The sequence below is a fragment of the Peromyscus leucopus genome, chromosome 1, assembly GCF_004664715.2.
Source record: "Peromyscus leucopus breed LL Stock chromosome 1, UCI_PerLeu_2.1, whole genome shotgun sequence".
NCBI lineage: Eukaryota > Metazoa > Chordata > Mammalia > Rodentia > Cricetidae > Peromyscus > Peromyscus leucopus.
The window spans coordinates 119902215-119928286 of NC_051063.1; the positions used below are offsets into that span (position 1 = coordinate 119902215).

At 40.7% G+C, this 26072-nt stretch overlaps 1 protein-coding gene across 7 annotated transcripts in view; it reads left to right on the plus strand.

Annotated features, from left to right (window-relative positions):
* Positions 1 to 26072, plus strand: part of Zfand6 (zinc finger AN1-type containing 6) — a 69847-nt gene that overhangs the window by 28610 nt on the left and 15165 nt on the right. For 3 of the 7 annotated variants that reach the window (XM_028873844.2, XM_028873847.2, XM_028873842.2), the window contains exon 2: positions 6998 to 7158. The exons of 3 other annotated variants lie outside the window; for them this stretch is intronic. The gene's annotated coding sequence lies outside the window, so the exon portion shown is untranslated. Of the gene's footprint in view, positions 1 to 6997; positions 7159 to 19928; positions 20081 to 26072 lie in introns of all 7 variants that reach the window. One more of the 7 variants, XM_037197690.1, reaches the window with a different exon arrangement.

Sequence of the window (26072 nt, forward strand, 5' to 3'; positions counted from 1 at the left end):
AAAATGCAAGTCAGATGTTAGCCTATCATACAAACCCTCTAATGTGTCTGTTAAAACTTCTGCTTTAAACAGGTAGGCTAGAAACTAGAAGTGCCATGAAGTCATGTACAAGACAGTCTCAAAGTGTAATGGGTTGAATGGCATAGAATAGAATACAGCTTATTGAGAAATGCTGATGATTCTGTATTTAGTTTTCTTCACACAAATGTATCCCACTACCAGCATATAGCATTTGTTAGATGACTACCAGCCAGGATGAATGATCAGAGGACTTATAGGAGAAAAAAGTTTGGTAATTATTGGAAGCTTTTAAGAAACCTGATCATGGTGTTTACGAGCTCTGTTACCACATTTTGTTGCTGTTAGGTGAGTGGTGGAATTAAAATTTACATGGAGTTCTAACTGGTTAAGACTTGGGGAGTAGCTTGTTGTCTGAACAGCTGTATTGGTCTTGCAGTTTATTAGTTTCTGTAGATATTTGGCTTTTGGAACAGGCCATGAAAGAAGCTAACTGTCTCAGTCATTTGGCTAGAGAAGAGTTTTCTTGAAATAGGAGGCAGACATTCTTCTGTGTGAGTTTATTTTCATTTTTTTTTTTCAAGACAGGGTTTCTCTGTGTAGTTTTGCGCCTTTCCTGGAACTCACTTGGTAGCCCAGGCTGGCCTCGAACTCACAGAGATCCCCCTGCCTCTGCCTCCCGAGTGCTGGGATTGTTCTGTGTGAGTTTAAAGGCATTCCTCAACAGGTTTTTTTCTGTGCAGTCTTCAGAGTAAAGTCAGGATCTGGGCTTGGGAAGGGCTTGTTTCTAGCTAGAGAAGCCCTACTAGCAGGGCCTCCTTGTAGCCGTTCTGCATGCTGCACTCTAAGCTCTCTACCTCCCTACCTCCCTGAGAGACCTCGATTCTCCAGGGTGGCTCCCAGCCTGAGCTGCTCTGCAGATGTACAGGCCACTCATGTTGGCCCCAGATGACATAGTGGCTGAGCTGGCATGGGCTGAACCACTGGGCCCCACTTGTGTTTTACGTTGAGATAGAACATCTCTATGTACCAGGCCATCTTGAAACTCACTGTTAATCTGAACCTGCCTGGAATTTGCCATCCTCTTGCCTTAGACTCTCGGTGCTGTGGTTACAGGTATTGGTCTTCATACCTGGAGAAGACTTAAAAAAAAATCTGTGTGTATGTATGCACACACACATATGTTTACATATCTGTAATTCTTAAATATGGTCTTTCAGGTTTAAATTAGCTTAAATTTTAGATTTGAATTGGTCTGGTTTTGTTCATAGTGTGTGTTATTCTGATTCTTTTATGACATTACCATCTACCTGTAGATGTGATTCTGTTTTTTTTTTTTTTTTTGGTTTTTTCGAGACAGGGTTTCTCTGTGTAGCTTTGCGCCTTTCCTGGAGCTCACTTGGTAGCCCAGGCTGGCCTCGAACTCACAAAGATCCGCCTGCCTCTGCCTCCCAAGTGCTGGGATTAAAGGCGTGCGCCACCACGCCCGGCTGATGTGATTCTGAACAGTTATTAAATAATAAACACAGAGCCAAATGCAGAGTTAAAAGCCCAGAGGTCAGAGAACAGTAGCCAAGAGCTAAGACCACCTTCTTACCACTCCTGCCGCTGCCGTTCTTCCCTTGAGAAAGAAACCTTCTTCCTGTGTGTCTTTTTATTGACTTTCTGTTCTGCCTTCTCATTGGCTCTAAACCCAACCACATGACTTCTTTGTCACTGCCTGTCTATACAGACCTCCAGATCTCTATGGTTGGTACTTGGATTAAAGGCATGTGTCACCATGCTGGCTATGTCCTTGAACGCACAGACTCTGCCTGCCATGTGATCAGATTAAGGGCGTATGCTACCACTGCCAGACTTTTGCTTAATGGCTATGACCTCTGATCCCCAGGCAACTTTATTAACATACAAATAAAATCACATTTCAGCACAAATAAAATATCACCATATCTACCTTTAGCATTCAAGGAAGTGATCATTAAATTTAGATCTTAGGGTGAAAAGCTGATAGGTCTGGCAGAGATAGAGGATTTTATCTGCTTTTACTACCTGGGGTAGGATTGGGATGGAGTGAGAAAGTTTTGATATTGAGTGTTCTGTAAGAGCTGAGCTGGTAACGTGTGCCGTGGACTTCCAGAGATCAGACCAGTGTATTACAGAGCCTGCTTGAAAGAAGGCATAGCAGAGCTGTAGAAGCAAGGCCCAGAAGCAGCTGAGTTATGGTAGATGCTCTGTCCTAGATGGCTGCTACCTGGTAAAAGCTGAATCCAGGTTAGAACAGGAAGCTGAATGCCGCCTTCCTGTTCATGTTCGTCCACAGGCTCCAATTCTTGCCGCTCCTCCTCTGAGACAGAGCAAACTACACATTTTACCATTCTCCTTTCTACTGTGTTTGTTATGAGAATCTCCTAGTACAGAGACTGCTTGCTGTTCTAGGCCTCAACAAGTTTTAAAGAAAAGGTATTAGGAGCAGTGTGCTTATAATGTCTTTGCTGAGGATTGAATCGGCAAACTGCAAAGCAGTACTCTACCACTGGGCCATACCACCCACCTACCCTCCCTCTTTACTTTCACCCTTTTTTTTAAAAATATCACTTATGATTGTGATTGGTCTCTAGTGTTTGGAAGTCAATGATTTACATTCCATGTCTTTCTTCTCCAGGTGCAGGATGTTCTGTAGTGAATGTGTGTGTTCCTCAGCTCTTGTTGGCATCACAGAACATTGTTAGGTTGAAGGTGTGTCCTGATATTTTCAGTTGATGCTCTTGGTTGCTCATTAGCTGTTGCTTTGGTTCTGCCTTGTTACCTGTCATAACCAGAAATTAGCTGACTTTGGAGGTTTTTTTTAGCAAGGAGACAGACATGCTTACAGATTAAGAAAGGCAGTGCTCTGGTAGAAAGGTTTGCCTCGGGCTGGAGAGATGGCTCAGAGGTTAAGAGCACCAACTGCTCTTCCAGAGGTCCTGAGTTCAATTCCCAGCACCCACATGGTGGCTCACAACCATCTGTAATGAGATCTGGCTCCCTCTTCTGTATACATAATAAATAAATAAATCTTAAAAAAAAAAAAGAGAAAGGTTTGCCTCTTCACCTCTGGTGAAGTATGGGGAAGGTTGTACTTGTACAATAGGGAAGGAGGGGAGCGAATTTGAAATCTGTGCCTCACAGCTTATCATCATTGCATGGCATTTGTCAGTGAGCACTCATCTGTGGTGTTCTGTCAGACCCTGTTTCCTGTAAGTCATTGTGGGTGCTGACCATAAGTCAGATCAACTTAGACTGCCGCCTGAGTACAGCTGTAAGGTAGGAAATCTGCTTTTGTTTTACTAGATGCGTGGGATCATTAGAATAGCAGCTTCGAGTAGTTTTTAAATACTCTGAAATTTAAGCTTATAGAAAGCTACAGCAACTGTATAAATAATCTCCTGTGTACTTATTAGCAGGGTCTGACTTCCTTTACTATTTTGCATAAAGTATTTCTGTATTATTCTAGTCAGAATGTTCTTTGGTTGCTGTTTTTGTGGTTGTGTATATGTATGTGGAAGCCAGGGGACAAGTTCAGGTGTCATTCCTTAGGAGATAGCTACCTTGTATTTTGAGGCAGGTTGATTTCCCTGACTTGGGGCCTGCCCATTAGTTGAGGCTGCTTGGCCAGTGAATCCCAGAGAGCCTCCTGTCTGACTCGGAACTGTGTTTCACTGTGTCCTGTTTGTTTGTTTACAGGGGTCCTGGGGGGGGGTGTCTAACTCAAGCCTGTCCTTGCACAACAAGTTTTGTTTTGTTTTGTTTTGTTTTGCTTTGCTTTGCTTTTTACCTACAGTTAGTGTTTTTTCTGACTCCTGAGAATTGACTTGTGTGTATCATATGGTGTTACCTTGTATTCTTTTAGTATGTGGACATTAGCATATGTTCTTCCTAAGGACAAGGGCATCCTTAAGATAATGTAATCAATATTGTCTAATTGTCTGCTGTCCTCTAAATTGAATTTTCACTAGTTTTCTCTATAATGTGTTGCTTGGGGTGTTTTGTTTGTTTGTTCATTTGTTTTTGTTTTTGGAGACCAGGTCTCACTCTGGAACCCAGACTGACTTCAAACTCACGGTAGTTCTCCTACTTCAGTCTCCTAGGTATTAGGTGTATAGGTATGGACACCATAGCCCAGTTCCAGTAATGTTCATAATGTTCATTAACTCCTTTCTCTCTCTCTCTCTTTCTCTCTCTCTCTTCTCTCTCTCTTTCTTCTCTCTCTCTCTCTCTCTCTCTCTCTCTCTCTCTCTCTCTCTCTCTCTCTCTCTCTCTGTTTCCTTTTTTTTGGCCTGCATGTATGTCTCTGTGAGGGTGCCTGATCCTCTGGAACTGGAGTTACAGACAGTTAAGAGTGTCATATGGGTGCTGAGAATTGAATTAGGATCGTCTGAAGCAGCTGGTGCTCTTAACCACTGGACCATCTCTTCAGTGCCCCCACCACCACCTTTTTTTTTTTTTTTTTTTTTAGACAGAGTTTCTCTGTATAGCAGTCCTGGCTGTCCTGGAACTCACTTTGTAGACTAGGCTAGCCTCGAACTCACAGAGATCACCTGCTCATTTACTTCAGTCCAGGAAATACAATCTGGACACTCATTGCCATTTGCTACCACATCTTTTTGTTCTTGTTCATTAGGGACTTCTCTTAATTTTTCTTTGATTTTACAGGCATTGATGCTTTTGAAGTGGACGGCACACTTTTTTGTAGAATATCTGTCAGATCGGGGCTAATTCCTGTGTTCATGACTGAGGTTAGGAAATGTAGTTGTGTCAGGAATGTCTGTCTGTGGTAGGAGCTTCTCTGTGTACCACAACAGGAGGCATGTGTTCACCTGTGTCTTTGTCAGGGATAAATTTTGATTATCTGATTAGTGTGAGATCTGCTGGGGTCCTCCTTGTCAGTTAATTTCCATTTGTGCTAAGTCACCTGTGGGATGCACCTTGAGACTCAGTGTATAGCAGCCTTCGTGTAACCTTCCTCCACCACCTTTAACCTCTCTGATGATTTTGCCTGAGTCATTTGCTACAGTGGTAGTGACTCAGGTGATTAGTCTCAGGGCTTTAATTGTGTGAGCTCAAAACTGCAAGAGGAAACTTGTCCGAGCTGCTGTGTCCCTTAGCTTTACGGTGTCTAGTGTTGAACAGGAACTAGTACAGAGTGTTGTAAGCACTTTTGCACTGTGTGAGGTGTTTGCTCCTTTCCTCTTTATTTAACAGCATTTCAATTGTGTTCCTTTTTACCCCCTTGGCGGCTGCTCCCTCCAGTTTCCCATAATTATTTCCTCCAAAGAGATTGCTTCATGATCCTGTTATGTTCCTGATAAAGCTAGTTTACTAGTGTTGTATTTGACTATATGATACTCAATTCCAGACACGGCTTGCTGTAAATACACTGGATCACTGTGGCCTGTCATCTAATCTAGCCTGAGGCTAATGAGCAGTGAGTTGAGGAGAGCGAGCCTCAGTTCCATAGTCTGTGATGAGTATGTGATGTACAGTCTTATTGGAAGGAGGATAGAGCATGTCCATAAAACTCTTGTGTGGAAGGTTTTCCAGGAATTACAAACTTTGTGAAATGTTGAGTTACTTCTTAGATCTTTTGTGTTATAAAGAAGTATTTGTTTTGAATAAACTCATTTAGTCATCTTTATAGCATAGCATATGTGCAGTATTTCAGCATTAGGTAATGTAATACTTGTAAAGTTGGTGGCTTTCGAAGTTATTTCTTGTACTTTTAAAAGTCATGCTGCACAACTGTTAAGTATTTATACTATATTCATGAAATAGTAAAACTTGTCCTAAACTTTACTGTAATAATGAGAACAGTATAGATATATTGAAGCCAGTGTTCATATAGTAGGGAAGTAGTTACCTGGATTTTCAAGAATTTTATTGAAATTTATTTTGCTGAAGTTTATTGCCAATTAGAAAGAAAAACATTGAGCCATCTAAGCCTAAAATTTGTCCCTTTATGTTGCTCTGTCACAGCAGTGAGGCCAGAATTTTAAAAATAGATTGAATAAATATATGGGCAGTAATACTATTTAAGAGTACTCTGCATCAGTTTTTTTTTTACATTCATTTATTTATTGTGGGGGGCATGGGTAGGAGAGGGGTACATATGTGCCCTGGCATACATGTGGGGGTCCAAGAACAACTTGAGTCAGTTCTCTTTCCACCAGTGGGTGGGTTCTAGGAATCAAACTCGTTTTCAGGCTTGGCTGCAAGAGCCCTTACAGCTAACTCATCTTACTAGTCCCTGCATCAAATTTTTAAATACTACAAACATCATTTTTATCTAGGAGTATAATTTTTTTAAGTGGAATCTTTAAACTAAAATATTCCTATTTGTTTCTACAGTACAAAATGTCATCATGGCTGCCTGTGTATATACATTAATGAAATGCAGATAGGAGTTATCTTAACTGTAATCACTTCCTGATTTCTAAACATTTTGGTTTTATGTTTTGCTTTACAAGTTCAGTTTGAGTAGGATCTGATTAGTCTGCAGCAGTGGTGGTACTGTAGAGACAGAATCTGGGGGCCTGTGCTGCAGGTCCCTACAGCACATGTCAGCTAGCACTTTTCTGCTGTCACAGCAGGACTAGGACCTCTTTCTCTAAGAGCTGGGACAGAACTGTCCTTGGAGAACTGAAGGCCCTCCATCCACCACTTGTAAAGTTGTGGCAGGTATTCTAAATAAATTGCTAAACTTCAGAAAAATTGAAGACTACCTAGTTTAACTAACTTTGGATCAAATGATTATGAAAAGTAACCCTGGTTCACATAGCTTATGGCCTTGTGTAGAAAAAGTGGTAGGTTATGGTTGTTACTACCCTGTTTGTGTCACTGAAATAGTGAAAGCATTCCTTTAACTTTTAGATGATTAAATGTGATAAATTTACATGATAAGTTTTAACTGTCTCAACTCTGTTTCATGTTAAATGTGTTACAGGAATGAATCTGAAGTCTGCTGCAGTAAAACACTGAAGGCTTTAAAATGTTTTCTTGCATAAAACTCAAACTTTAAGTAGCTGCTTATGAGGATAGGAAAGGCAGGAAGCTAATGTCTATCTCAAGACACAGGACAGCTGTTTGCTCATCAACCTCAACTGTGTGAGTAGAGACTTAAGCCTGTAACCTTATGTAACGGACATAGAACTTAATTTTTAAAAAATCTAAAGTACGTGAGGATACACCTAAGTCAGCGTGATAAGACTTTAAAGTCTTATTTTTCTGGTGGGTAGGATTTGAGGGGTGGAGTGGGTAGTAGATGTTTAGTCATAAGATATTGTTTACAGTAGCACAATGTTGGTGACCACACATCTTTAAGATTATCCTAAGAGTTAGAATATGCATGACTAATTTTCTTGTTTTAAAGCAAAAGATTATTTTTTAGATTGTTTATTTTAGAGTTAATTTCAGCCAACCATAAAATTTCTTTTAGGAATTTGTGAAATTGGTATGGAAAATTATCCCTGATAATTTAATAATTTAGAGAGAGCATTACCTGAAATTAAAGGAATGCTTACTTCTTAAATGCAGTTTGAAATGTTGTAATGTACTCTATTATTACACTACTTGGACAAGATAAATTCATAGTGACAGGGAAAGAGATTTTCCTTTCTTTTCCTAAAGTTATCACCTCAAGAATCCTCTTAGGAAGTCACCTTTTTTTCTCTGCTTCAATTTATTGTTGTTGATGGATTTTCAGAATGAAGCTCTACTTTGGACTCCCTTCTCTTTAGAAGAATGAGTGGTGTGTACAGATGACTTGTTGGAAGTATGAGAGGGATGGAGCAGGGCGGTTAGCCTGTGGGTGTCGCATAGAGCGACCGAGGCTGTTTGCTTGGTGTGTTTGCATTTAAGATGAGTTACTTTCTCTTTAATATCACAAGTGGACTATACCTTAAAGCAGGGATCAAGAAGACGCAGCAAGCAGTGAAGACTACACTTTGAATATAGATACTCCTTTGAAGGTGAAGACTTCTGTTTGCCCACTCTGTGGTCAGGGGATACACAGATGTGATGTCTGAGAAGCTCAGAGGTGTGACCCTTTAAGAATGACAAGCCTCTCTTTACTGGTGCTCTGGGTTATTGAACAGGCAGTTTTACTCTTTAGCCAGTTGTTTGGCACTTCACTTGTAAAGCCAAGATCAATTTGGTGCTGCTCTTTAAAGACACACATACACACACACATACACATACACACAAATCAGAACACACTTTCCTCTCAGAGTCAAAAATAAAATTCAAAGTGAAAGAAGCCTTTGGGACCAACTTACGGAAGTTTTGGTCAGATTAGGCAGAAAGGAGACTGTAGGAAAGGGAAGCCTGATAGCTAGAAGGCTTATGGTAGTCAAGTATCTGGGTAAATGGGTGGTAGGTTCTCTCCAGCTTCTCTCACTCTGAAGTGAGTCTCTGCTCTGTAGTACTCTTGTCAAGGGTGTGCAGGGCAGTGCTAAGGAGCCTCGCAGTCTACTTCAACAGAAGGTCTGTGTGGAGGATGTGCCTGTTCTTCTCTGTCTCTCTGTCTGCCCTACCCTACTCTGCCCTTTACCTTATCAGGAAGGTGTGTAGGCTTGTTGATCCAGGTCCCTCTTACCCAGATTTATACATTCATTTTGGCCTCTTTTGCGTCTGCATTAATTATTCAGCATGATTAAGATGGAGTTCTGGCTACATGAGAGCCAGTGGCTGTGGCTAAGTGCTAACACTATAGAGTCAGGCTGCCCTGGTCTCACATCCTAGGTATTACTAATAACAGCCAGGTGATAGTGAGGAATTATTTAACCCTTCCGTGCCTCTGTAAAATGCAGCGATAACTTTCTATCTAACATGGTGGTAAGGTTCAGTGATACACAGCACTTGTAATGGATTATCATTAATACTTCAATCCTCTGTTTCTTCTTTAAGAGTAATAATACTAGGAAATATAAATCCTCAAAGTAATAGTTGAGTTTTCTTAGTTTTTGTCGTGCTGGGGATTGAACCTGGGGTCTCATTCATGCTAGGCAAGTATTATCACAGCTACATTCTCAGCCCCCAAATAATAGACTTTAAAGTTACATTTATTTGTGTGTGTGTGCTTGCATTATGCATGTGCACACTTGCCCCAGTGTGAGTGTGGAGCACAGGACAACTGAGGGACTCCGCTGTCTCCTTCCACCATGTGGGTCCTGGAGATCTAACTCAGGTTGGCTGTAAACTCCTTTATCCACTGAGCCATTTCTCATCAACCCAAGCTTAAAAATTCAGAAATCATGAACATATTCAGCTAGAGTACCATAGGAAACATCCCAAGCACAGTGGGGTGATGCCCTTCACGCACCTGTCCTCTCATTCTTAACCTGCTGCCAGTATCCACCCATTTCACACACTTTTTGTTGTTATTTTTGTTTTTTGAGACAGGGTAGCCCTGGCTGCCCTGAACTCTCTTTGTAGGCCAGGCTGGCCTCAAACTCACAAAGATCCGCCTGCCTCTGCCTGCCAAGTGCTAGGCTTAAAAGCATTCGCCACCACTGCCCCGGTCCTCTGCAAGAGCAGCACACTAGTGCTTTCAACTTCTGAGCCATCTCTCCAGCCTTGAAATAATTTTTGAACCTTGGACCTTTTAGGAAAGAGTTATATGTCTCTGGCCATTTTTTCTCCCTCAAGGGGTGGCAGGTTTCATGAGCCCACACTGCCCTTGAACTCCTGACTTTCCAAGCTTATTATATTAGCCTCCTAAGTGCTGGGATCATAGACTTGAACAACCAAGCCTGGCTCCGGTTTTTAATCTAGTGGTAAAGTCTGGAAAACTTTAGGTGAATTGATGAACTGGTGTATAGAAAACATGTCAATTGAGAAACAGGGTGGCTGTCTAATTGGTCTGATGGTGTTGTTATGCTCTGAGGTGTTGATGACTGTTAACCGTCCCTTAGCTTAGCCTGCTGTTGTTCTGGGTTGGCTCTTAGGGACATAGACTAGTGCTGCCAAATGCACTGTAGCCATTTGAACTCCTTTGTTCAAATAAGATCTTTTATAGAATTCGGGCATTTTAAAAATACCAAAAAGGAACTGTTGGACTTGGAGATGTCTTCTGCACTCTGCCCTACTGTTCAGTATTCTTTATCCACCCAACCCCCTCCTGATAGAACAAAACATATTGACCACATAAACCTGATGAGGAATTACCTAAGTGATAATATTCGCAAAAGCTATGCACAGTGTTGTATTTTTAAGATTTTTGGTTTGTAATTCTGGCTCCTGATGGATGGGCTGTTTCTGAAGTTAGTTATGATACTATAGATGTGTAGTTGGGAAAATAATACCAGAAAACAAGCCTAGAGTTCCATGTTTTATTGAATAGGTATTGTTGATCATAGCATATTCTTTTCTACTTACAAGCAGTATGAAGTGCTCTTGTGTTATGTGGATGAAGGTTAAAGTATATTTCTCCTGAGTAATTTGTTTATCTTTAGAATATTGTGCCTCTTAAGTACTCATTATTTTTCATACTAACTGGTGGGAAGAATAACATCAACTGGTTTCAAATTAGCAAGTAGATCCTATAGGCCTACTGCATTTTATTTAGTGAACAGTATATTAGTTAGTTGCTTTTCTCATTTCTGGGGGGGAGGGGGGGCTCGGAATCCTTGGACAATTGTGATTGCTCAGCAAGTAAAGGCACTTGCTGCCAAGCCTGACAACCTAAATTTGATCCCAAGGACCCACATGGTGCAAGGAGAAAACTGATTCCTAGGAGTTGTCCTCTGACTTCCACACATGTGCTATGGCACACATTCTTTCCTCTCCCCACCCTTCCACTCCCACCCCCTGGTCTCACGACAAATACAAATAAAGGTAATACAGTCTTACAGTTACTGTTGCTGTGATGAAACATGGTGACCACAGCAAACTCTTATAAAAGAAGGCATTTAATTGGAGGCTTGCTTACATTCAGAGGAGTAGCCCATTATCATGGCAGGAAGCATGGTAGCATTCAGGGAGGCATGGTGCTGGAGAGGTAGCTGAGAGTTCTGCATCAGGACTGGCAGAGAGCAGCAGGAAGAGAGATACACAGGGCCTGGCTGAAGCATTTGAAACCCTAAAGCCTACTTCCACTTCCTCCAACAAGGCCACACCTACGCCATCAAGGTCACACTTCCTAATAGTGCCACTCCCGATGATCCTTTAGGGGCATTTTCATTCAAACTACTACAGATATAAATTTAAATTTTTATTTAATTTTAATATTTGAAGAAAATAAATGATCAAATCTATCCATACTCCCTCCTTCCAACTGCTTCCATTCTCCACAACTATTCCCTTCCAGTTTCATGTGCGCCATCACCCAATGTTTGCTTTTTAAGTATGTGTTGTGTGTCTGTATATGGGTATGTGCACGGGCTCACAGGTCCCCACAGAGACCAGAAGAGAGCATTGAAGTCCCTGGAGCTGAAGTTACAGACAGTTGTGAGCTATCTGATGTGGCTGCTGGGAACCAAACTGTAGAACAATACATGCTTTTAGTGATGAACCATCTCTCCCATGTTCCTTTTCGTTTTTATAAACCTACTCAGTCTACTGAGTACTGCCAGTATGTGCGTGGGTATAGGGCCATCTATTGGAGCAGGGATAGTCTCTCAGGGGGGCTACATACACTGAATGAAGGAAGGAAGGAATGCTTTGTCTTACGTTCTATAAAAATTGATAAAAGCAACTTAAGGAGAGCTCATTTTGACTGACAGTTCTGTGGAGTGTGGAGCAGTTGTCACATTGTATCCACAGTCAGGAAGCAGAGAGCCTTGTGTGCTGTGCTCTGTTTGCTTTTTCCTTTTTATGCAGTCAGTCCGAACTCATGCATTGACTCTACCCGCTTTCAGGGTGGGTCTTCCTTCCACTGAAAACACCCTCATAATAGATACACTGAGAGGTCTATGTCCATGGTGATTCTGAATACAGTCAAGGTGACAGTGAAGATTGGTCATCACAGACACCATCTCTGACTTGTTTATTTTCCCTACTGTTTCCCCTTTAAGAGCCATTTTTACCTACTTTGATGTCATGCAGCATCTACCTTTATTACTCTGAATGCCCTTCAAAGCAGTATGAGATATGTAAGAGAAATGGTAGTATGTAGTGAGCAGTACTTGTTAAGGCTCCTTCTAATTGTTAAGTTGGGATAGTTCCCTGATGCCTAATCATCTAACTTCAAACTCCTCCTTGGCGTAGATAATAAACTTTTAACAATGTTTCCTTATTCTGTTTCTAAGGTTATTTCCACCATCTGAAGCACATAACTAAGGTTACTTCACCATTCCAAACACACAGAATTCTCCCCCAGGAAGAATTCCGTCACACATCTGTTCACCACAGACACACATGAGCATATACTAGTGAAAACTGAGACAGCGGTGGGATCACCAGGCAGTATAACCTGTGGAACCACTAGTCATTTATTGAATGCCATTATATGGAGTGTGGCTGTGCTTGTTTTTGACCTTCTGCAATGGTAAATGCTCAGTATAAGCAATTAGAAAGTCTGTGCTAGCAAAATAATTGATATACCATTTTATGAACCATTCCCTGACACTTCTGACTAAGGAATTGGCATCATCTCAGAAGTGAGACATTTTCAACTAATTCCTAACAAGTGATCTATTATGCGGCAAGCAGGCCTTTTATGCAGTGTGTTTGCTGAATCTTGGATTAATAACTGCACCCATCCCTCGTTATGTTCTCAGATGTTGACTTAAAAGTCACTCAATTCTTTTTTTTTTTTTTTTTTTTTTTTGGTTTTTCGAGACAGGGTTTCTCTATGTAGCTTTGCGCCTTTCCTGGAGCTCACTTGGTAGCCCAGGCTGGCCTCAAACTCACAGAGATCCGCCTGGCTCTGCCTCCCGAGTGCTGGGATTAAAGGCGTGCACCACCAACGCCCGGCAAGTCACTCAATTCTAATGCGAGTTTTGTACTACTTTATGTTGTGGTGTGGTTTTCATATTCATCACCTGATGGGCTCTTCCTGAGAATCCCATGAAGTAGAAAAGTCAGGTATCACACCGACCTCCATGTGAGGGGCCTGGTCTCAGCAGCAGAAAGTGTCATAATCAAAGCTGGCATTAAAATTAAGCCAGTCTGTCCTTTTCACTGTGTTGCCCTGCATATAAAGTTGGCCCTGCGTATATAGTTGTTCTGCAGTAAATTGTCATCAGGCCTCTTGTCAGGATATTTGTTAGCCCTTACTTCAAGTGACTGCATCTTCACCAAAAGAAAAGTCAGCCTCTGGAATGCCATGCACTTGTTATTTGCTTGCTTGTTTTGTGGTGCTAGGGAGCAAATCCAAAGTCTGTGCGTGGTAGCAAGAACTCTACCACTCTTCTCAGCCACTGTGGTGGTCTTTATGGTCTCTAAAAACAAAACAAAACAAAACAAAAACCTCTCTGAAGTTAGATTATATTTCTAAATTTTCCGGGTACTTGTTAGCACTTTGTGGGCTTTGTTGATGTTTTGATTTTGAAGGTAGATGTTGTGTCTTTTTAGGTACATGAAAATCAGACACTGATAGCTGTGCCCTTGTTGATTGATCCCATGCTAACCAATGATCTACCACAGAGTCACACTCTCAAATTTCTCATATTTCTTTTCTTCTTCTTCTTCTTCTTCTTCTTCTTCTTCTTCTTCTTCTTCTTCTTCTTCTTCCTCTTCCTCTTCCTCTTCCTCTTCCTCTTCCTCTTCCTCTTCCTCTTCTCTTCTCTTCTCTTCTCTTCTCTTCTCTTCTCTTCTCTTCTCTTCTCTTCTCTTCTCTTTTCTTCTTCTTTGACAGGGTTTCTCTGTATAGCTTTGTGCCTTTCCTGGATCTTGTTCTGTAGACCAGGCTGGCCTCGAACTCACAAAGATCTGCCTGCCTCTGCCACCTGAGTGCTGGGATTAAAGGTGTGCGCCACCACCGCCCAGCCACACACTCATATTTCTACATTGATCCTTGCAAGCAGAAGCTATGGCATAAAACTTCTATTATAATAACCAGAAGAACAGTAGGCAGCACAGGTCAGCATATCATCCTTGAATAAAACTGTAACAAAAGAAAAACTGATTTGCTGTCAAGAAGTCTTGCTGTGTCTTTTCTAATAACATTTTTAATCAAACAAGTTTTTGAAAGCATTCATATATTCATCAATCAGGCTTTACTTGAGTACCTGATACACTGAGCCTGGGACAGGAATTGGCAGACCCTGGCCCACTAACCAAATACTCTCAGTCACCTTTTATTGTAAACACACTCATTCATTAACATTTGAGTGTGGCTTCTTTTCATTACCAAGGTAGAACTGGAAAGTTGCAATAGAGATTGTATGACCCACAAAGCCCCATATTTATTATTAGTGCTTAAAGGAAAAGTTTGCCAACATCAGTCTAGTGTACTTGCAAATACAACTCTAGGGGGAAAAGTGCTTTGTGTATTGAATTTGATTTTTCCCTTTTCTGTCACATTCTTTCCCTCTGTCCTCACAGATAGGTTATTTGTCCATCATTTATCTGTCAGTTGATCCTGAAAGGCACTGCTGCTGATTATAGATAGGCATCTGTAGCTATAACAGTCTGCCTCTGGGTTTGTAGTGCCTGTTTCCCCAGCAGATATGTTCTCTGAAAAAGGAGCCATGAAACTTAACTCTGTCCAAAGGTGACTTCTGTCAGTGTCATATGGACAGGAAACAATCATGAGGAAGGGATTATTCCAAGGTGCCAGTACTCCAGAACTCCTATAAAAGAGGATCAAAGAGAAATAAACTAAAGCAGAATCTGCACCAAGATTTAATAAAGCCAATAATGTTATTGTTTCATTAGGAACTGCTGTTTGGGGATGGAGTGTAGACAAATTTCTAAACAGTCTTATTAAATAAGAAACACAGAGCCAAATACAGGGGTAACAGCCAAAGAGATCAGAGCAATAGCTCTGACTAGCTTTAGCTTACTATCAGCAGTAGCTTCCCCAGAGAGAGCTTCTTCCTGTCTGACTTGTGTTTTTATTGCCTTTCTTTTCTGCCTTCTCATTGGCTCCAAGTCAGCCACATGACTTCCTTGTCACTGCTGTCTATTCAGACCTCCAGGTCTCTATGATTGGTACTGGGATTGAAGGCTCTGTCCATGCTTGGCTGTGTCCTTGACCACACAGAGACTACCTGCCATGTGTTCGGATTAAGGGTGTGGGCTACCACCTCCTGACTTCTGTTGCTGGCTTGCTGTGACCTCTGATCTCCAGGCAAACTTTATTTATTAACATACAAATAAAATCACATTTCAGCACAATTAAATTATCACCACAATGGAGAGATAGTTGAACGGTTAAGAGCTAAGAGCGCTTGCTGCTCTTGCAAAAGACTCAGATTCAGTTTCTAGCACCCACATGGTGGTTAATCTAGTCACATGGTGAAGAGACACCATGACCAAGGCAACTCTTATAAAAGAAAGCATTTAAGTGGGGGCTTGCTTACAGTTTCTGAGGTTTAGTGCATTATCATCATGGTGGGGAGCATGGAGGCATAGAGGCACCCATGGTTCTAGAGCAGTAGCTGATCCAAAGGCCAAGAAAGAGACAGAGACAAACAGACTGGGCCTGGCATGGGCTTTTTAAGCCCCAAAGCCCATCCTCAATGACACACTTCTTCCAACAAGGCCACACCTCTTAATCCTTCTAATCCTTTCAAATAGTGCCACTCCCTGGTGACTTAAGCATTCAAATAATGAGCCTATGGGGCCATTCTCACTCAGACCACCGCAGTGGCTCACAGCCATCCTGAACTCTAGTTACAGGAGATGCAACACCTCTTCTGCTCACTACTAGCACCAAGCATGCAAAGTGGTATACAGACATACTTGAAGTATGTCTTACATACATATATACCCTTATATACATAAAATAAATGTCTTTAGAAAAAGAACAGCACACTTTTTTCCTTTTATTTTTGAGACTGTAACATAAAACATAATTACATCATTTCTCCTTTCCCTTTCCTTCCTCTAAACCCTCCCATATTACTCCCCACCTTTTTCAAATTTATGGCTTCTTCATTATGTGTGCATGCACACGCACATGCGACACACATACACATTCATTCCTAAATAAACCCTGCTTGGTGTATATGATATTACTTGTATATACAGTTTCAGAGCTGGCATATGGTATCCAATAACCAATTGGTGTGCTTTTTCTTGGGGAAGACTATTTGTTCTGCTCTCACCATTTCTTAGTTGCCTGTAGTTCTTTGTGTACGCTTGAGGCATTGTGGCCTATCCTCCATCCACTTTGGTATGCCCATTGGTGTCATCCTTATTCAACTCATGTCTGGGCAGTCATGTTGGTGAGACTTCATAGTATAGCTTTTGACATTATTTGACAAACTTCCTGATCTTCTAATTCAGTGGTTCTCAACCTTCCTAATGCTGCAACCCTTTAATACCTCATGTTGTGGTCACCCTCCCAGCCATAAAATTATCTCGTTGCCGTTTCATAACTATAATTCTGCTGCTGTTACAAATTGTAATGTAAATATCTGATATGCGACCCCCCCCCCAACCCAAGATTGAGAACTGCTGCTCTAGAGTCTTTCTGCTCGGACTTCTGCAATGTTCCTTGAGCTTTGGGTGTAGGAATGTATTGTAGATGTACTCACTGGGACTCCGTGACTCTGCATGTTGATTGATTATGGTTTTCTGTAATGGTTTCCATCTGAGCAACGTGCCAAACAGCTAGCCATCTCTCTAGCCACTACAAGATCAACTTTTAAGAAGAGATAAAGACCTTCCCAGGGGTTTGGGGTATATCGAAGTTGGTAGTGATTGCCCAATATGTATGAAGTCCAGGGTTCCATCTCCAGCAACAGTTTTGGAGTAGTAGCGCATGCCTGAAATCCTAGCACTTGGGAGGTGGAGGGTAGCAAGATTAAAATTTAGCTAAATAGCTACATGGGCCTACCTGGGCTATATGAGAGCCTTAAAAACATAAAATGAATATTTTTTAAAAGAACTGCTGTTTTTTTCATGTTAAGAGTATAGGGATAAGGTGTTTTATAACTTCTGACACAGGTCAGTGTCACCACTAAGGTATCAGCTGTTTTATCCTCTCTTTCACACTGCCGATGTAGATGCCAACGAATTGAAAAAGACAAGCTCTTTGTTGTTTTACTTTTTGAGACAAGGTCTCACTGTGTAGCCTGGCTGTCCTGGAATTTGCTGTCTGATCTTCTTGTCTTGGTCTTCCCAGTATAGTTATTTTGTCTGTGTGCTACCATACTTGGTGTTTTTTAAAAATGGGGTTTTCTCTATATTGTGTAGGCTGCCTTTGAATTTGAGTAAAAGTGATTCTAATTGCTTCAGTTTTCCAGTACCTAGAAGTACAGGTACATGATACCACATAGGGATATAAATTGTTATAGATGTTATCATTTCGACCTCCTTAAACTCAGAAAAGGTCTCAGGGATTCCAGGTAGGCTTTGCATATTTGGTTTAGAAGGTAGACTGTAGCCAATAGCCAGACTGATAAGGACAAATCCTAAAGTATCTATGTCTATGATAAAAGTCAGTTGCATAAAAAGCATTGTACAAGATTCTGAGAGGTTTAGAGAAAGGTGTTACTGAACTGAAGAACTTAAGCAAGACAGTCATTCACAAAGGCTATAAACTAAGTTGGAGATTTGCTTAAAAGGGTGTGGGAGATGAAGGAGGTGAAGATATTTTCTTAAAGGAATGTGGAAGATGAAGCCACTCCTTGCTATCTGGCTGCTTAGAAGGGATAGCTGGATGGCTTAGAAACTTGAAGGTCAAACAGGAAATGAGAGTGCTTATAGGTATGGATCTTGTGTATTACAGATCATATTTTATATTTGGGGTTAGGTGTGTGTGTGTGTGTGTGTGTGTGTGTGTGTGTGTTTTGTTTTGAGACCAGGTGAAAGTCTATAAATGAAGCAGCCACTGGGGAGCTCTGAATGTATTTCCCTGCCTTTTGGATAAGTGGGGATATTGAGTGACTTTATGTAAGTACTGACTTATTTTTGAAGAAAAGTGGTACAAAATCAAGATCAGTTTTGAGAGCATGTTAGCTGGAGGTCTCAGCTGCTTATCACACAGGTCTTTCTTTATGATGTGGCAACCAGCTTCCCCAAAGTAACAATCATAGGGACAAACTGATAGTGCCTTGCAATAAGGAAAGAATGATCGTTTTAGTAGTGACTTGAGTTATTTATGTATGACTGAAACATGAATCTTAATCCTGCCTCATTCTGTGTTTTAAAAAAGTTAAGTCCATATAAGTCACTGATGAAAGATAACAAAATTTAGAAAAAAAGTATGAAATATCTTCATGATTTTGGAATAGGCAGTGGCTTATTAAATAGCACCTAACTATACAAGGGCATTATTAACATAGCTTACATCCCTATGATGAGATATCTGATAGGAAAAACTTTCAGGAAGAAAAATTTATTTTGGCTCATAGTTTCAGATAACTCAGTCCATTGTGGTAGAGAAGTCTGTGGTATTAGAGGAGGATGTTAGAGGCCCCATATTTCACGATAGACCAGGAAGCAAACAGTGCAAGCTCAGAAACAGGGCCTTTATATCACTTTCAAAGGCCTGTCCCCAGGGATCCATTTCTTCCGCTAAGTCCCACTTCTAAAGATTCCACAGCATCCCAAAGCAGTGCCACCAGCCAGGGAATACACATTCAAAGCATCAGCTTATGAAATCAAGCCCCATTAAAAATGGAAAAGAGAGGGCACATGGTAGGCAAAATAAGCCAAAAAAAAAAAAAAAAAAAAGCAAACAAACAAAAACCCCAAACCATACGACAGAAAATAGGCAGTGAAGACAGAAGAGGATGCCCAGTAGCCAATCAGAGCAAGCAGATGACCTCTGCTGTGCTAGTGCCAGTGATGGTGAAGCAATAAGACATGGAGGCACAAGAGTGTTTAAATAGAAAAGAGGTAGTAACAAGCAAAGAAAAATCATTCTCTTGATTTTAGAGTCAAGAAATCAGAAATGAAGGTGTTGCTGAACATCTCAAAGCTTGCTGTGCTTCTCTCTTTTAAGGCTTACCTGATTAATCCAGGATGAGATCTCCTCAGAGTCTTACTCTATTTGAGAAAATACCTAGGGCTTTGGGATTAGGGTATGGACATCTTTGGAGCCCATCATCCAGCCCAGTTTAGAAGACAGTACTGAGGGTGGGAGAGCCAAGGAATACCCTGAGGCTTATACTCTTAGGAAAGTGTAAACATTTGTGACTGCTTTGAGAAACTGGTGGTTTCTGCTTGAAGTTGAATATCCACATACCCTATGATCCAACTTTTCCACTCATCATCGTTGTGTACTCAGCCAAAGTTTGGATGCACGTTAACCAAAAGCTACATAAAAAAAAAAAAAAAATCCCCAACAACTGTATTTGTAGAAGTCCTAGATGAGAAAGTTCCAAAATCCCCATCAACGTGAGATAATCATTTACACCATGGAACATACTGTGTAGGGATGAGAACAAACAAACAGTTACATAAAGAGCATAGCTAAGTCACACAGTATTAGGTGCCATATAATTCCTTTACAAAAGTTTAAGAGCCAGAAAAGATACTAAGTATAGCATGTACTCAGGCATGCACACACATATACACTGACCACGTCCCACCTTACCCCATGGTTGGCCTTGAACTTTCAGAGGCATGTGTTGCCTTGTCTAGCTCAGTGGCCCCTTTTGACGAGATTTATCCTCCAGGCCCTTGGGATTTACACTAGAATACTTCTTATGTTGATGTAGTTAGCATGTAGGAATGATGTGCTGTATGTTTTCTAGGAAAAAATCCTAAGAGATTTTACCCATATGTTAGGAAGACTCAACGGCCTTTTTGTCTTTCAGTGCAAGCAACAGCAGGAAAGAAAACTCGACATAGGGATCTGGGGACTGCTATGCAGAGAGTTATCAAGCCTACAGTACAGTAGGAAATTTAACTTAAGTCCCTGTTCTTTCATCAGAGTGAGCAGCTTTCTTCCCAAGAGTTTTCTGTCAAGGTGTGTTCTCTGTTTGTGACCTTGCGGGTTATCTCTGCAGACAAATTCTCCCTCTCCCTTTCTCTCTCTCCCTCTCTCTCCCTTTCTCTCTCTCTCTCTCCCTCTCCCTCTCCCTCTCCCTCTCCCTCTCCCTCTCCCCCCCCCTCTCTCTCTCTCACACACACACACACACACACACACACACACACACACACACACGCACACACTTCAATCACATGGAATTAAAGATCTTGATGCTCAGAACTCAGAATTTACTGCATGTCACACTGGGCATTAATTGATCTTTAGCTCACTTATTAAAAATTATAGTAGGGAATACCTTAGATTCTACTTTGCTGTCTTCTGAGATTCCCTTTTTATACAATAATATATGATAACTAGCCATCTCTGGGTGGTAAGCTTTCTAGTGACTAAAGAAAGACAGCTGGGTATGGTGGTGCACACCTTTAATCCCAGCACTCAGGATGCAGAAGGAAATGATCTCTCTGAGTTTGAGGCCAGCCTGATGTACATAGTCAGTTCCATGCCAGCCAGAGCTGCAAAGTGAGACTCTGTGACAAAAAAATCAGAAAGACAGACTTGAGGGACTTTAGGAGTTTATACTATAACAGTAATTCATAGTTTAATTGGTGACTTTATTTAACTTGCTACATTATGTGTGCACACACATACACACTCAATTTTTTTTTGAAAGGTCCCAAATTCTGGTCAGGGGCTGGCAAGATGATTCAGTGGTTCAAAAGCCTCAGATTTGGTTCCTAGCACCCATGTGGCAGCTCACAGCCTTCTGTAATCCTAGTTCCAGGGGATCCAGTGCCTTCTTTTGGCCTTTGCCAGCCCCGGGCACCATGTAGTACTTATACATATATTCAGGCAAACACGTACATGCTCACAGACACACAAAATGTGTATTTTTTTTTTAACTACTAGATGAAGGGCCCAAAGAGTATATAGCCTCTGATAAGTTGACCTGCTCAGTGGAAGGCCACACATTCCAGAATATTTGGCCTTGATGGGGTTGAGGGACTGACACAAAGGTGAGTGGGGTGAACGTCAGAAGATGGGGAAGGAGGGTAGATATGATCAAAACACTGTACAAAATTCTCAAAGAACTAATAAAAAATATATTTTAATCTGAAAAACAAGACTGATGTACCAAGTGGGCAGACACAGGCCATCCTAGAGGCCTGCCTAGCTGAGCTTTAGTTTTGAGAAAATGAGCTCACTTTGTGAGTTCTTCCTATTTTTCTTGAAAATCTGAGACTTTTAAGTGACATTCCCCAATTTTTGAAGACTAACATGCTAGCCAACCAAACATGGCTGAGTAAGATTAAGTTGGCATATTACAGCTTCTCTGAGTGACTCTATAAACTATTTCTATCTAGTTTCTTTTAGATCAAGGCAGAAAGACAATGTTGGGGGGTGCATGCATCTTACAACTTATTTAAGCTGCTAGTCATCTGTTCTGAATAACATTTCCACAACATTTCAACAACAATGAGATGTGGTTAGTCAACAAATATTTTGTAAGATTCATGTGGGCATAAAAGGGATTTGAAGACTTCGTATAGATGGAAAGTGAGTTACTGGGTTGCCCTATGGTTAAGACTTAAGCATCCTAAAGAGTGCCACAAGCAGCTTTCTGAGGAATTCGAGAGAGACTGACTTCCTGAAATAGATAGGACTGTTTGGGCAGAGTGCCACAGCAGACGGCATCTACAGGGAAGGAGCAGCAAGAGCCAGCAATGAGCAGTCTGCGTGGAGACGGGACTGGGCCTTCTGCTTTCAGGCCGAGCAGAGGTGGAGCAGTGGTTGAGCTTTAGATGTATGGTGGGCACTATATGCAGGATTTAATCTGTTGGATAGGTAATGTACGTATTCTTAGAGTATCACCCCTAGGCTATGTTAGTGACTTGTCCAAGTTCTTCCAAACAAGAAACTGGCAAAGTTGGGAACTGCCCTGTTGCTGGCTGTCTCCAAGGCTGTTCTTGTTTCACACAGTATACTTTGTGTGGAAAGTAGGCTGAACTAGGTACATTATGTAGAACATGAATGCTTGGTTGAGTATTTTTCAAGGGCAGTTACTATACAGTAACTCAGACTACCTAGGTGTTCAAGGAGCACTGAAGTCAGTGGAACTGGAAGCAAGGTAGTAAAACAGAAAAATTAAAAGTAGTGCGGCTGTTGTGCACATGGAACTCAGCCTCAAGGCTCCTAAAAACACTCCCCACCCCTGCTCCCCAATGTGAAGGGAAGAGAATCGCCATTGGGATGGAAAGTAAAATAGCATGAGATATATTCCCAGATAAAATCACTAGAACTGGTGACTTGGCTATAGAAAATGAAACAACGGTGTGTCCTTATCATTGCTTCTCTTGCCTTCATTCATTGCTGATGTTTGTAGGCATTTTAATGGTAATGAATTTTCTTGCATTCTCAGATTATATAATCTTGAACTTTTATACAGACTTTGTTAGGAAAAAAGACATAAAGGAAACAATTGATTTTTTTTTAGTATAGCTGGTTACAGCTAGTTAAAGTTGCATATTATCTTAAGCCTGAACAATTGCATAAAGTTTAAGCTAGTCTTTAAGTGCAAATAATAAAAATTATTTGCATGAATTATTCACAAATGTTTGAAAACAGACTGCCATTCTTCTCGTTTTTTTTTTTTTTTAAATATAAAAAGGCTGATTTGTGTGTTTACCAGATGTGTGATTTGAGGCCAGTTATTAAGTTTTTTGAGTATTATTTTCCTCATTGTTAAACTGGGGGATCTCATAGCACCATCTTGGAGAGTTGTTTAGAAATAAATGGCGTAGGGATAAAACAATAGTCCCACAGTAAATTTTGTGGGGGTGATAGGTTGTGTTTGACTGTGAAGAGTGAGTTCAACACTTTGTATTCAGTTCATGAGTTGTTTTATTACTATACTCTCCTAGTCAGTGCTGGAGCTTATGCCTGGCATTTTCATCTCCTTGGATTTGTAGCTGTGGAGTCCCACAGTGCAGCATGAAGAATTGATCTGCCTTCTTTTCCCTTACCTGTTCTGCTCCCTGATCATTTCAGTGCCAGATTGGTGCCCTGCAAGTTGTTCACCTACCAAAAAAAAATGCGGTGGTGTGGGTGGGCGGGCGGGAGGTGCAGAACTGGGGTTTCCCATGGCATGCTTGCTGTTCCACTGCCTTTGAATAAATTGTCACCTTTTGTGATTTTGTGTGTGTGTGTGTGTGTGTGGTCATTTTGAATCTTTTCAAAAGGTACTTGTTCAGTGTTTTGAAAATGAATAAATAAGATTGAATATTTTGTGTCTCTTGAATTCTGAAAAGTTACTGTCAATTTCCTCCTGTGCAGGATAGTTTGGCTTAGGAAATACCTAGAGTTAGATGATATTGAATTTTAATGTTAGTTTTGAAGTTGAATGTGGTAGAAAAGCTTGATGGTCATATTTCCTTTTATTCATGTTTGTTTACCTGAGTGTTCATAGAAATACATCCCTCTCTGGGATCTTTGTGATTTTCAGTTATACTGAAATGCTTATCTGTGTTGGGGGAAAAAAAGCTTCTTTTATTTTATCTTACTTTAATCTATTGCTTAGTATCATGGTATAGTAACATTTGAACCTGTGCTTCTACGTTGTCTTTTCCCTATTACCTATCCCACAGAGGCTTGTTATGTGTTCCTGATACCCCATGTAGCCTCCACTTACATAAAATTTTAAGTCCAGAGATATGCTGTGTATCTGTTTTTTGTGCAGAAAGGGTAAATCAGTTTTGTACCTCTTTTCCCAAAAGAATCTATTTTAGCCCTCTTGAAGTGTGGTGGCTTGTGTTGAGAAATGTACATTTTGTAGCAGTAAATTCTCATTGTTGGTTCCAGAATCTTATGCTTTCTAAAATTAATGAGTACCATGAAAAGCTTTTCTCATGAATATTATATTTTGTGCTATTTATCATATGACAAGTAAAACTTAGGGGAAATTTTAATATTAACTCATTTAAAATGTTTTAATGGAAATTGCACCTGCCCTCCCCCCCCCAACACCACATTTTTTTAGTGTTAAGAAGCTTAATAAAACAAGATTCTCATGGTTGCTTAGGATTTAACATTTACATTGCTGTAAAGAAAATCTGGGCTCTTGAAAAAAGAATGTTTTAATAAGCTTTCTAAATGATAAAAGGTGGTGTTCTTTACTATTACATCAAAGTTTCTTCAGGGATGATTGCACCTTTGACCCTGACACCATATGAAACCTCTTTGTCTTCTGCTGGCCTCTCTTTCAGTTTGAATGGATCTTTTGTTCACGAATGGTCTTGTACTGTCATACATTGGGTACTTAGTTCACTGGTTTAAGGAGGTCTTTAAAGGTTGGTTCAATATCATTTAATCACATTTTATTAATAACATCACTAATTTCAGTAAAACACTCAAAATATTGGAGACTTGTTAAGCCCGTTTCAGTCTGAATGCTTGAATGTTATCTTTGGTATGGGCGACTTTTTGTTGGTTGGTTGAAGTGACAGGTGCACTTCCTTCATTTTTAATAAGAAAATGTCTACCATATAGTCGTCTGATATCCAGTTTATCAGTCATTCTGTCAAATAAAATTCTTCATTAAAAGGATAATTCAGTCACCTTACAGTTCAAATAGTTGCACAACCATTTTTTTTTCAGACATTTATATTTCTCCAGAATGTAGAAATGCTTCATAGGAGACCACCCTCCCAGTTGGTCACACAAAATATTAAAAAGATGTGGTGACACATGCCTATGACTTCAGAAAACCCAGTCTCAAAATAAGATATGTGTGCTTGGACAAAATTTAATGAATAAATTGCTTTTTGCGTGGGTGTAGCATGATTATGTCTGCTAGTGCAGTTTGTTCCACTTCCTGTTTGACTCATTGAAAGGCTTTGGATGTTTACACACCACTGCTTTTGCACCACTAAGGATCATTGACACTATATTTTGTTTGTTTCTTTTGTTTTGTTTTTTAAAGACAGATAACTTGTTAACATTGTTCTGATGATAGTGTTGATCTCCATAGGGGCTCATGGACCATGCTTTTAAAACTACTAGCTTCAAACCTGGACTTTGGTATAGCTAGGTTACTGGGATGAATCCCAGCTCGATTACTTAATTAGCTTTCTAATGATGAGTAGTCATCCTGGTAACAGATCTAGGCAGACATGGAAAAAGAGCACAGGGCTAGGGAGATGGTTCAGCAGATAAAGTGTTTGATGCACAAGCATAAGGATCAGAGTTCAGATCCCCCACAGTCACATAAAAAGCCGAGCACTGCAACATACTTCTGTAGTTCCAGCACTGAGAAGGTGGAGACGGAAGGGTCCTTGCCACTGGGCAGACAGACAGACAGTCTAGCTGTATTAGTGAACTCCAGGTTCAGTGAGACAACTGTTTCTAAGTGCAAGGTAGAAAGTGACCGAGGAAGACACACAGTTTTAGTTTTAACCTTTGGCCTCAGCACAGATGTACACACAAAATGAGTGTGCATCTGCACACATACATCAACAGAAACACAAAAAGAGAATGCGATAGACTGGTGCCCCTCAGGAACATATTGACATCAAACTTTCATTTATGTTAGCTTCTCTATATTATAATTGTCTTTTAATTTGACATATGAATCTACAGGGCTGCAGGAGAGAGATGACTGATAATATCTATCACATGCTTCACACATACACTCTGACAAGGATGAGATTCTAGAAGAACTTGTCAAGGAGTGAAAAAGAAGCTTGTCAGAACTTCAGATCATATTCCTAGCTAAAGGTCTAAATACTAACCTTAACAGTCTGAGACCTTTTCTGTTATTTGGAGGTTTTGTTTTTGTTTTTAGGCTGAGTTACTCTGGTTAGCCCAAACTGGCCTGGAACTCTATGTAGTTCAGATTGGTGACCTCTTGATTCAACCTTCAAGTGCTATAATTACAGGTATGCATTACCACACACAGCTAGGACATGTCTTCTTT